Below are 13,193 nucleotides of genomic sequence, written 5' to 3' on the forward strand. Positions count from 1 at the left end.
CGGCCTGAGGTCTTTGCAACAGCAGAATCGCGCTGGGCTTGTCAAGGAACGAGCAGAAATGAAGAGCCGGCGTTTTCCAAGGGCGGCTTGAGCCGAACGACGGGGCCTCGAGTCTGGAGAGCTCGAGAGCGAGTGTGTTCCCCAGTGGCTGGATTCCGGCTGTGCCATGTCTGGAGGTCACTGCTGCTGCCTCGCTGTGCGTGCTGCTTCGCTTATCCTGGTCTCTAGTGTCCGCGCTGGGATGCTAGCTACCTATTGGAAAATCTGATCTTAGTATCATTGAAGACTTTCCTTCAGGGGTACGTTGAATGAAATGCTCATCTTTTCCTTGTGATAGATTGGGGTCTTCTCTTGAAGGCATGGCTCTGTTTTTATTTGAACATACCAGGTAGTAGGGCTGTGCGAAATTTTGCTGGGTGTGTCGTGTTGAAGCTGTTTCGACACATTTAGAGCTCAAAGCAATAAAACCGAAACGAAACAAAAGGTTTTGAAACAGCTTTGAAACAAAATGAGGGCACTCGAAATGTTTCGAAAGTTTCCAAATGTTTCAAGTTTTGCAGCTGGGCTTACTTGGCTTCAGCACCGGTTCCAGCCAGCAGCAGCAGCCCACTATCATCCCATGTGCATATCCGGGGGGGCCTACGCCCCCCAGGAGGAGTCCAGCACAGCCCTCCTGGAGGTGCAGGCCCCTGGCTCTGCATGCCGGATGAGAGGAGACTGCTGCTGCCGGCAGGTGTCACACATTTTGCTTCAAACAGTTTGAGGTGCAGTTTCCCAGAAACCCCTACACCTATCTTGAAACTTGGCAGGCTCCATGCCCTTGGAAGGGGCTGCCATCCCTGCAATTTTTATCTGAATCAGGCAAAGCTTTAGGCATTTTCATGACTGCCCATTATAGCCTCTGGGAGAAATGTCGAAACAGTTTCGGTGAAACAAAACAGAACAGTGCTTCGAAATGATGAAACGAAACACTGTCCCTTCGAAATGATGAAGCAGAAGTCGAAACGATACGGTGCTGTTTCACATATCCCGACCAGGCAGATGTTGGGTGTATGGTAATTTGGTTAGACCAGGTTCTTTGGGTAAAAGTGATACCTTTTATTAGACCAACTCAATAGCTGAAAAAATTGTTCTTTGCAAGCTTCGGGCACAAACACCCTTCTTTAGGCATAAGGAGAGCCTCAGGAAGAGTGTTTGTGCCCCAAAGCTTGCAAAGAACAATTTTTCCAGCTATTGAGTTGGTCTAATGAAAGATATCACATTTACCCAAAGAACCTTGTCTGCCTATATCCTTAGATCAACGTGGCTACAACCAACACCCCCGAAACATGATAATTTGGTAGCTTTTCATGGGCTCTGTGACTTTGAGATTCTGGGCAAGTCCCTACCTAGTACAAGTTGAAGCCACATTCTTTACCCTATATGGGATAAAAAAAACGGTGGGACAAACCCATCGGTACGCGTATGGGCAATAACCCTAAACATACCAACAACAAAGGGAACAATGGGAAACGTGCCCCAAGCCTCATGCATTCGTTGTGCTTTGACAGCCTCATTAAATCATGCGATGTAACTAAACGTGTTTTCTGAAGGCAGCTGATGTCTTATTGCATCACAACAGATTTCCAGAGGGAGTGGCAGAAGTCAACGGCACGGAGACTTTCAGAGCAGTGCGTCAGCATGATGTCACTACGCATGGGTGTGTGGAACAGTAAGTACCACGGTGGGAAGGAAGGAAGCTGCCTCCCTTTTAGCCACTAATGGTTACCTTCCTTCTCTGATGGCTCTGCTCACACTCAAAACATTGCTTGGATGGACAGGCTTTTCCGAAGGCCTAAGTGGCATTTTGCCTTTTTCCTGCAGCCTGTTCTGCACCCTGTTTTTTGCCAGTGCATCTGGGCTTCCCAGTCTTGCCTACCAGTTTGACCAGTCTTCCTCTCCTCTTGCTCTCTCTGCAGAGGGTTGCCAACCCTCCAGGATTGCCCTGGAGTCTCCAGGAAGTAGAGATAAATATTCAGGAGACTGCTGAGAGTCACCCGGGAGATAAATGATAGGGCATTCATTAAAGTAAATATGAAATGTTGAATCTGATTTATACAGTTGTCCAGTGGGTTTTAAAAATGTACTAGTAATGTGCATGTGCCTTCCTGATGTAAAGACATTAATGGCATTATATCGTGTGATGAAACCTCCTGGAGTAGATTCAAGCAGAGTTGGCACGCCCATCTGTGCAGCAGGTTGTCCCAGCAGTGACTGCCACCTGCCTGGGGTTGCTGCTTTTTCTGCCTGGCCTCACTGCCATTGCTTTCCCAGAATGCATTGCCTGTAGTGTATCATGGACGGTCCGGATGCCGAAACATAGTTTAACTGCATATGTGGACAAAATGGCTGCAACAGAGACACTGTTTAAAACCAACTTTTTAGCAGGCTTGAAAGAGAAGTTCAAACTCCCTGCAAAATCCTGGTAATGCAGTGAAGGGCTAATGCTAGTAGCATACGCATGGTTAACTCTGTTGGGTTTAACAGTCCCATGTCCAGCCAGATTGATAGTAGGACTCAGGGTATATCTATACAGGCTCCGTGGTTGCTTGTGCAGCTCCTGAGTTCTCTGTCTCCAGAGGTCTTGAGAAGGGTGGCCTGCTCGGAGCATCCTCCTGCCGTATCGGGCTGGGGCATGAGGAACAGCAGCAGGTGAGCAGAGTTTTTGGCAGCAACCTCCAGGGCAACACAAAGCCTGTGCAGACATCCTTTCCTTTTTAAATCTCGGAGCTCTTCAGTCATAGATCTCTGGGCAAACCTTTTCTGCTCATTGGGTTTTTTTATCAGCAACAGGGGGAAAGCTAAGGACACTTGAGTGCCCTTTGGAAATGGGTAAGATGTCTCCTGCGCAAGGAAGGTAGGGTCCTTGTGTGCAGGCACACGCCTTCGGAGAGCAGTGAAGGAATTTGCCATTGGGTTTGCTTCTGTGCTGCAAGAAAACATGTTCACTAGGGCTGCCTTGGTTTCAATTAAAGACGGAGATCAACTTGGGCAAGTTTAAACACAATTCCTGATGGTGGCTTCCAGCTATCAGCAGCAATAGGAAAATATCACACACTCCAAGCCAGTGTTTCTCAATCCTTTTAGATTCAAGGCACCTCTCAGAAAATGCCAGCTCTTGGTTTTGACTTATTGCTTGGCTACTGAAAAGTAACCGAGCAATTCTTCCGTTGCAGAGAACTCAGAAAGACCAGAATACTTTTAAAACTATGAATTCCTATTTGAAATCTCTGGGTTTATTTTGTGAATTGTATTTGCCAACCCAACAGTGCTAACATTTGGGGGCATGCCTGAAAAGATCTCAAGGCACCCCAGGATGCTGGGCGAGAAAAGAAAAGAATGAATGAAGTCGGGGCTTTTTGTTTGACTGAGGCAGAGGCATTTTAGTTCAGTTCCCAGCTCTGCCACACACGGGTTGCATGGCACCAAGCAACTTAATTATAGTTTCGTAGTTGTTAGGGTCAGAAGGGACCTCAGTAGATCATCGAGTCTGACCCCCCGCCTGGGCAGGAAAGAGCGCTGGGGTCAGATGACCTCAGCCAGGTTCATGTCCAGCCTCCTCTTAAAGACCCCCATGGTAGGGGAGAGCACCACCTCCCTTGGAGCCCGTTCTGGATTCTGTCACCCTCACCATAAAGAAGTTGTTGCTGCTGTCTAACCTGAATCTACTCTCCATCAGTTTGTGGCCATCATTTCTAGTTACTCCAAAGGGTGCCCTGGTGAACAGAGCATCTCCTATTTCTTGCTGCCCCCCGATGAATTTGTAAATGGCCACAAGATCACCTCGCAGCCTTCTCTTGCGGAGGCTGAAGAGATCCAGGGCCCTCAATACCTCCTCCTCAGACCTCATTTGCAGGCCCCTAACTATATGGGTGGCCCTCCTCTGAACTCACAAGGTTATCCGCATCCCTCCTGAAGTGCAGCGCCCAAAACTGGATGTAGTACCGCAACAGCAGCCTGACCAGTGCTGCATAGAGGGGAAGTATCACCTCCCTGGACCTGTTTGTGATGCATGTGCTAATGCATGATAGAGTGCAGTTATCTTTACTGATCACTTTGTCACATCGATGGCTCGTGTTCATCTTGGACTCAGCTATGACTCTGAGATCCCTTTCTGCTGCTGTGCTGCTGAGAAAGTCCTCCCCCAGCCTATAGGTGTGTTGGTGATTCCTTCTCCCCAGGTGCAGCACTTTGCACTTGTCTTTGTAGAAAGGCATCCTATTCCTTTCTGCCCACTTTTCCAACCTGGTGCAGGTCCGCCTGGATTCAATCCCTTCCCACTAGTGTGTTTACTTTACCCCATAATTTCGTGTCATCCGCGAATCTGGACAGAGTGCTCTGTCCAAATTAGCTTGTCTGTGCCTCAGTTTCCTGGTCTGTCTAATGGCGAGAACACTTTCTCCCATGCATATTATAAAGCTTAATTCAGGAAGGTTAAAGTACTTTGATGTAAGGGGATGCAGTGTGCTGTCAAATCTGTCTGGTTTTCCTTGGAGACCCCTCTTGGGATTTAACTCAAGCAGAGTGAGTAAGTGAGTGCTCCCAAACAAGCTCAGTTTATAAATCGCTCTAGTTTATAAATCACTCCACCCTGCCTTGCCAAGCCCAGCCTGAGACATGCGAGTCCTCCAAACACACCTTTCCCAGAGGTGGAGACGGTGTTTCATGGTGTCATGTCCTCATGCAGATACCACGTTTGTCAGGTGTTTGAATGAGAGCAGCTATGCATGGGTGAGTGCCAGGAGAGACTAAAGCTTAGTCACGTTGGCAGGTGCCGTGTTAGCTCTGTAGTTCCTGTATTTCAGGCTGTGGCTTCCTTCAGACCTGCAGTTCAGGCAGCCTTTCACCAGCGATGACAGAAACCACGGGCTGGGTCCTCCCCCATGGATACCTAGGATGGGGGCCTAACTGATTCTTATAAGTGGCTATGGGGGAAGTTGAATATAAAGGGAAATTCACCCCTAGCAGGCAGAGCCAAGGGTACAAGGAGAGGTATTGAGTCCGGTCATCTCCTGGGTATCCTGGCTCTGCCTGGCTTCCCACCTGCCCCAGTATTCAGGCCATGCCAGCTGGCTCTGGATCCCCCAGTGATAAAGATTACAAGTGGCTTGTGCTGCAGATACCCACACCCCGGGGACATTTAACACCGGGAGTTTGCAGTCTGCCTGCCGCTGCTACAAATGAATGGGGCCCCATTATCTTCCAGCTATGATACTCTTTTGTCAGTGAATTAAAAAAGCATCTTTAACCCAATCATGGAAATATTGGACTCAATTTCATCTGTTTTCCCGGCAGCCACGGATCATTTGGCCGAACGAAATACATTGACTCTGCTAATGATAACAGCACAGCATTTTTCCCTCTGCCTTTCCTTATGCCACTTGCTCCTAGAAGTGCTTGAAATCTTTCCTCAAGGGTATTTAAAACACTTCATGGCTTTGCCAATGAGCAGGTCAGTCTCCCTTGCTAAAATTAGCTACTTACCTTCTCGTTCAAAACCACAAAATCTTCTTTTCTAATAGGTCAGGAGTCAGGGTGTGTTTGCAAAAATATGTGTGTGTACAGTTGCCTGCCTGATTTGCACATGAAAGTCAGCTATTTGCATAAAAATTACAGTGATAGGGGGAAGGGGGTGGGGAAGATGTAGAAAATCCTGCGATGCTAGACTTTGGGAAAATGGTCAGAGCAACTGTACCCAGAAATGCAGAACATAATTGCACACCTGATGTTTTGGAGACCTCTCCCCAGACTTCGCTTTCTCTTTTCAAATAAACAACTCACCCCCTCATTGTTTGCAAAAATAACTGAAAGGGGCAAAAACCCTAAGCTACTTGTTAAATAGGCTAGCTGAAACGTGTGATGGGAAAGAAAGTTCTCTGACCTGCCCCAGACTCCTCCCCTATCATATCCTTTGCAAATAGGGATGCCACGCTCCACCAATAAAATAGGATAGCAAACATTACATCATCCCAACAAGCTCTCATTGGCCAACTGCACGTTAAAGACATGCTGTTTCTAGCAGCTTTGCAGAGCTCTTTCTTTGCCTGACTGGCTCTACAAAGCTTTTCATGAAGCGCAACAGTGGAAGTTTCTCATGTTATATATACTGGAAGATATTGGAGCTCTTTATTGCATGGCTTGAGGGTGATTGAAATGTCTTTGTGAAGCCAAGACAGGTGAAACTCTTGGGCTAGAAGCCATATCTTTTATTAGGCCAACTAAATAGTAGCAAAAAAAATTATTTCTTTGCAAGATTTTGGGGCCAAAAATCCCTTGTCAGGCAGAAGAGAATTCATAGAGTCATAGAAGTTTAGGGCTGGAGTGAGATCATCAGGTCCAGCTCCCTGCCCAAGAGGCAGGAAAAACTGCTGGGGTTAAATCACCCCAGCAAGGTGTGTGTCCAGTCTCCTTTTGAAGATCTCCAGGGTAGGTGCCTGCACCACCCCCTCTGGGAGATTGTAAAAGTTCTCCCAGGTAGAAACGAAACTTCATCTTGCACAGGTGAGGTAACAGATGGTAGGGTTCCCCTGGGTTTCAAAGTCCATTTGTGAAAAAGTTGCTCTGCAACTATGCAGATTAGGAAGAGGCAAGGCTCCATCAGGTTCTCCCCTGAAGGTGCCAGATGTCAGGCAGGGAGTTGAATTTTGCTTCTTTCCTGTTTAGCAATGAAGTTTACATTTCCAAACGGTTAATTATGATACCTTCCATGTTTCAGGGATATAGGTTGTAGCCGTGGTGGTCTAAAAAGCAGAGGCAGACAAAACTCCAACAAGCTCCTGCTTGGTCCTGACATATCATGGGAAAGGGGCAGCTATCTGCACCTCTATACTTCCAAGCAGTGCTCTATGGTGAACTAGTTGATCTTCACTGGATGTTGGTCCTTACGATGACAGCGAGTATCACAAGATAAGGGACATGCAAAAGAGAAGTACCAGCAGTATATTGAATGCAGAAAGTTATGGGCTAAGCATAAATGGTAGATGGAGGAAAAGCCAGGGCAGGCTTAATACAAAAGGGGGAACACATTTTATAAAAAGAGAAACTGTTAAAAATTGCTGATATGCTTTCTAAATGCTTCCTGTCACTACAGGCAGCATACAAATAGGCTTTCAGTCCCTCTGATAAGAGCACAAGCTATCCGAGGTTGCCTTCTCATAAGTTGCCTACATGTGATCAAGCAGGAGCCTTATAACCTGAAACTCCTATCCTCCTTTGGCCAAAGCTTACAAGTCGGTCACTCTTCCTCCCAGTGTCTTTCCACCCCATAGAGGAATTACCACATGCCTGCTTGGCTCAAGGACGCTATCAAGTCATTCTGGGGGAATGCACGTGCTTTGGACATGGCCAATTTGTTATAATGCTTAATTGATATTTTTGCATGGCGCCAAATATTAACAAGTGCTTAAAAACTTTATGGGGTCGATGCATACACCTTGTCATGTCAAAATGTGTGCATGATAGCAATATATTAATACTTGGTATATCTACAGCGTGTATGCAGCAATCTTAAAAGGCTTTGTCAACATTAATGATTTATTATGCTATTTGCTTGTGACTTGTCTCCGTGGTATGAGGGCCTCCTACAAAATTCGAGACATTCAGGTTCTTTATGAGGGAAACCAAATGTGCTCAGCACTGTGGCAGGTCAGTGTAACCTTCTCCTCTCTCTTTTTTTTAACAGGTAAAGGCTCACATGAGCACTACTAGGTGTTTATGGTTGTTTAGGAGGGCAGTGGGGAGAGACAGGAATAAAAGGCTGGTTTCTTCCTAACAGCTTTCTTCACAAGTCCGTGAAATAATATGCTGCTCTAGTCATTTGTACCATACAGCCTTCTACAGTTGGCTCTTGTTTGCAGCAACACTTGCTAAGAGGAACAGCCCCTTACCAGCAACCCCCTTCCACCCTCTTGGGAACATTTTTCATACTATGTATTCAAATGACATGCCTTATAACAGCAACAGCCCCATTAAAGCAACATTGTACCAGGGTGCCAGCATGTTGTAGGAGCTTAGGAGGGTTTACCATTTATTTTGTTCTCAACTTATGGCCTTGTCAACTCTTGCAAGATGGAGTGACCCCAGTGGAAGAGGCAGCCATACCAGAATCAAACTCCTAATACTGGCCTAGGTTGTTCCAGTTTTGTGAAGCAAGCTGAAGGACATAGATGCAAAGCACCTTATGCTGCAATTACTGTGATCCCACTAGGACTTTTGCTGGCATACTAATGGTAGTAAAAACGTACACCTCTTACCAGCATAGTTACATAGAAACATTTCTTGGTGTATCTGTGTGTTTTACAGATGTTGTGCTGGCTGACATCAGGGACTCAGCAGAAATGGCACAGATGCCAACAAACCCACCTGCCACATTTGTTGTCTTCAGTGTTCGGTGATGGGCTCACAAGAACTGGGTTAGTGTGTCCTCACGTGACGCTTAGCAGCACAGCCAGTGACCTTTGAAAGGCACGTGAAAGACACTTTTGGAGCTAGATCACAGGATGAGGACAAGATCCACTGGGTTCAGAACAAGTCCTGTGCCTGGGAAGACTGCTGATGCTGCTTTGCGGAGAGGAGGGACCTAAATAAATACAAAGGACCTTTTGGCCTGGAGATGGGCAGCCATCCTCTGCCCCTTTGTCAGGCAGCAGCATGGCTTCGTATAAAGTGTGTGGGGAGGGGAAAGTGGGCTCTGCTCTGAACGCTGCATGTGATCTGAAGCAGGCCGCTTTCCTTTCCTCTCTTTTCAGGCTCTTTAGGGCAGGGATTGTCACTTTATGCCAGAGCAGCATCAGACAACTGAATTTGGGGCCTGTCAGTGCTGCGGTGACATAAAATAGCAATCTTGCTTTCCTCCCTAGTGACAGAGGAGGGTGGCATTAATCCCCATTAGAGCAGGCAGTGCTTACACAGTAGCAGTAAGACTTAGTCCAAAGCCTTTCTAGCATGTTTGAAATGATATTGGCTCCTAACCTCAGGATGCGGGAGGGAGATCCAAGAGGCCGGATGGTTTTGATTTAATGAAATCTTATGACTGTTTTGGGAATCCTCAGCTTGAATGAGAAGGACCTGCCCAGACATGCCTTAGATAGGTTTTACTGGGAATGCTTATGCTGAATAAACCACTGTAAAGACTATTAACATGTGAGGGGCCTGCTACTAAAAGCTGCCAAAATGGGTTTGGGTGGATTATATATCTCCTCTTTGCTAATAAGTGCTCGTGGACCGCTAGTTAGACTGAACTTCAGGCCGATCCCAAAGGTCTATTGATGAAGCCTGGAGACATTCCCCCTGATTAGACCTGCGCACATTTAGCCATTGGCCACACATGGAGTGTTTGCTCTTGGCACATCCGTGAACGAAAGTTGTTCTTCCTTTACAGTACACAAAGCTTTCCCAGTCCTGGAAACATCTGCAGACTGGGGGCATTTTCTAGCTCAAGTGAGTTGCTGTGGTAGCTGTAGGATAAGCCCAGCTGTGACAGTACATAAAGGCGGCGTCTTTCTGGGGCACACGCTGCCCTTGTGTGCACAGTGATTATCTGTTACTCATCGGAGCAAGAGCGTGGGTTTGACTTTTATTAATAAATGGTTATTCACAACATAGTAAATGGAGTCAATTGTAGCACCAGGCTGTAACGAATGACATCATGTTTAATGCTCTACGCGAAAAATGTTCGTGCACGGAGTGGAGAGCACATGCGGTAGCCTAGATTCATCCACAAAGCCATTTCTTTGGCATCTCAAGTGCAGATCCCAGGAAATGCTACTGACCTTTCAATGTGCTCAGCATCTCACTCTTATGATGTTCTGGTGACAGAAATGGAGCAGTAAGTTTTTGGAGACCAGAGGTATCACAGGCTGGAAGCCAAGTGGCTTCACTTCCGGAAGTTCCTCTTGCTTGGGAGATCATGCGGGATGATGCTGCACTTAGAGAGAGGAGAAAACTTCCCGCTAATGCATTATACCAGAGCAGTAGTTGGTAGCTCTGCTGTAGTGAAGGTTGAGAGCTGCTTACTGTTTTAAATAAGACGACTGCTCGCAGTGCCCTAATATCTCCATGCTACCTTGATTATATTGAGCACGGATAGACTGATTAGGGATGGCAGACCATATCTGAGGGGATTTGAACATGGAGTGTCCAAAATTATGCAGCAAAAATGTTTACGAACCTGGTTCTTTTACCTTTTTGGTAAAACTGTTGCTCTAACTCTCTCCAAACTGATCTCAGACAGTTGGATTAATTTTAGCTAGCTGGGGGAATTCATTGAGCCTTTGGGCAACAGATGGTTATGTTGAAGTTATTCAGGGATGAGCTAATCATTTTAACCAGTCTCTCCATAGTTGTAATGAAAGAAAATGAAATGTGCATGTGAAGTGAGACTAATAGTTTCTTAATAATTAGATGATGTCCTAGCAGTCTGTTGCTGTAATAGCTGGGTGGCTCAAGAAGTCATGCTGTGGTCCTTGAACCTGCTCTATGCCAAATGCACTGAGTTCAGACTTTCAGAAGATATTCTTTTTTGGGGGTACTTTTTCATGGTCTTTTTCTCCCCCTCTTTTTTGTCTCTAGTTTTTCCCCTGAGACCAATATTTCTGGTTTAAGACATTCAAAGAGCCTGAGGTGGAACTGATCTAAGTTACGCGGTTTTCTGTAAGTGGCATAGTTTCGATCGGTAGCAAGCAGAACACACATTCCCTCTTTGGTTGGAGGGGGACAAATCTTAGACTAGCTTCTGCCATTTTTATATCAGTCTGTGTGTAGTGGAGAGAGAGAAGTCGGGGAAGAGATCAGCCCTGCTCGCTCTCTCTGCCTTACCCAGGCTAGAGGTGGGATCTGCTTGGGCTGCTGCTGGTATCTGCGGCGTCAGAAGAGCCACATGTGTCAAGCCAGCAGGGAGCAGAGGGAACGTTCCCACGACCTCTGGAGAGGGAAGCTCTGATCAGGGACCCTGTGTGTGCACGCTGCCCGTCTGCCTGGGGCATCCGGCTTCTGGGTCCCTGATGCACAGGGGAACATGTTCCACTCACATGGCTTCTGGATACCCCGTAGATGCCTACAGTGCACAAGACAGAACCAGCTGAAACTTTGGGGACACTGAAGAGGCCGATCTGAGATGCTCTCTGGGCCAGCTGGGTGATCCCACCAATGCACATTTTATCATTTTCAAGTCGTGGCAGGTGAGGCGAAAGGCGGGATCAAACCCATTGCCTGAAGCAAGGTAGCAGGCAAGGCAGCAGGACCTGCTGTGTTATGTGTGCTGAACTTCTGTTGTGTAATGGGTATAGATTGGCTTTTTGTGCCGAACTTCTGTTGAAGATCTGGAAAGGCAGGATATACCATCTTCTTCCCGATAACAAGTTTATTCCAGCAAAGACATGGCACAACCTGTAAAAGTGTAATGTCTGTACCTGGCCTAAGAGCTCAAAAATCCACGTTCAGATTCTGATTTTATTTCACCCTTCCCTTCAAGGCTGCTGCTCTTAGGGGTGCTCAGAACAGGGCAGGGGAGCACGGGGAGGAGAGGCAGGGCTTAGAGCTGTGCAGCAAGGGGTGCAGAGGAAATACCATGACCATGACAGTGGCAGGGGAGATACCCTGTCCAATGTAATACAATTAAAATTGCACTGTGTAGTGGAGGGTTGCACCCTTGTCAGCCTGCGGACAGGATTTCCTACCAGAGTCTTCAGCTCCAGCTTCCAGTGGGAGGATCTCGGCTGCATGCTGACTTTATGGAAATGGGAGATTCCTTCCTAGCTTGCTCTCGCGACCATCTCGGGGGCAACCCCAAGCTTTCGGGTGTGGGTCTGCACATAGGATACCTGCCAAAGGATTGGGAAGCATCTGAAGCACAAGGCGGAGGTGGATGATGTTTGCTGGTACCAGGGGCTGCATTTGGTTCTTGAATAACTCATGGATTTGGAATGGATTTGGCTGATTTGACTTGAAACATGAAAAAATTTTCTTTAAGAAAGCAAATAAACAAACACCCCCCTTCCTCCCCGGGCTGCAAAAAGGGCTTTTGCTCTGCCTCCCACAACCACCCACCCCAAGCCTGTCTCCTTCTTCCAGAAGTATCCCCAGTGACTGTATTTTAGCCCCTGTGCTGTATCTCCCCTCTGCTCTGCTTCTCTGCCTGCAGGTCCCATTTCAGTACCCACCTCTCCACAGGCTGAAGAAGGACAACTGGGCTCTGCCAGAGGGCCAGAGAGATGGGAGAGAGGTGATGGCACCAGGGTAGCCAGGGGTAAAATGGAGCCAGTGTATGCTGTGATGGGGTAGTCATTGTCTTGGATTCGGGGATGGGGAAGAGGATAATGGCTTGGTGTGTGGGGATGCTGAGCAATCATATAGGGCAAAAAATAACCCATGGAAGTTAAACCCCCCCAAACTGGTTCACACTGAGGAAGGGGCCCCTCTAAGACCTCCACGGCTGCCTCCCAGCCTCCAAAGCCCAGGAATGAAAGACTAAGGCAATGCAAATGGAAAGTTTGGAAAACCAGAGACACTAACACTCGCTACTGCTGCATTTAATGTTTGGGTGTTTCATTTAGAAAGTAGTCAGGACTTGTGATAGAGGTGATATCTTTTATCAGACCAATTAGACTTTTGCAAAAAAGTTGGAAAAAAGTTTCATTAATTGTAAGCTTTCGGGCACAAGCACCCTTCTTCAGGCACCAGAGAAAAGGTTCATAGTATCATAGTAAGTTGATTGTAAAAGTTCTCTTGGGTAGGAATGAAAGTCTGTATTTCACAGGAGAGTTGAAGGAGTGCCTTTTATCCTAAGGAGTCCCTAGGAGCTTGATAAACTCCACAGCCTTCCAGTGCCGACTGGATCAATGCTAACAATGGGAAAAGGGGTTCCCCATTGCACCCCAATCCATTTTCCTGCAGTGTCTTCCTGCTCCCAGAGGAGCTGCCGCTCACATACCGAGTTGGCCAGGCCCTGCTCAGCCTGTGAGCTCTTGCCGGGTTGCAGCACAGGGTGGTATAGCTCCAGGCAGGAGAATTCCCCCATGGTGCCAGTGTTTATTGTCGGCGGGGCCGTGTATTCATACCAAACACAGAGGCAGGATGAATGTATTTGCTTATGCAGCATTCCAAGGACAATGCGGGCTGCGCAAACAGGCCTTTACTTTGTTACTTTAACATGATGA

At 47.1% G+C, this 13,193-nt stretch overlaps 1 long non-coding RNA gene across 1 annotated transcript; it reads right to left on the reverse strand.

Moving 5' to 3' along the window:
* Positions 1 to 485: 485 nt before the first annotated feature.
* On the reverse strand, positions 486 to 6,312 carry LOC109303699. Its single transcript, XR_002099176.1, has 3 exons — positions 6,223 to 6,312; positions 2,728 to 2,734; positions 486 to 496 (listed from the first exon to the last, which is right to left on the reverse strand). It is a non-coding gene; the product is annotated as an uncharacterized LOC109303699 (long non-coding RNA).
* Positions 6,313 to 13,193: the final 6,881 nt, after the last annotated feature.

Source organism: Gavialis gangeticus, unplaced genomic scaffold, assembly GCF_001723915.1.
Source record: "Gavialis gangeticus isolate Ggan-Ray unplaced genomic scaffold, GavGan_comp1, whole genome shotgun sequence".
Taxonomy (NCBI): domain Eukaryota; kingdom Metazoa; phylum Chordata; order Crocodylia; family Gavialidae; genus Gavialis; species Gavialis gangeticus.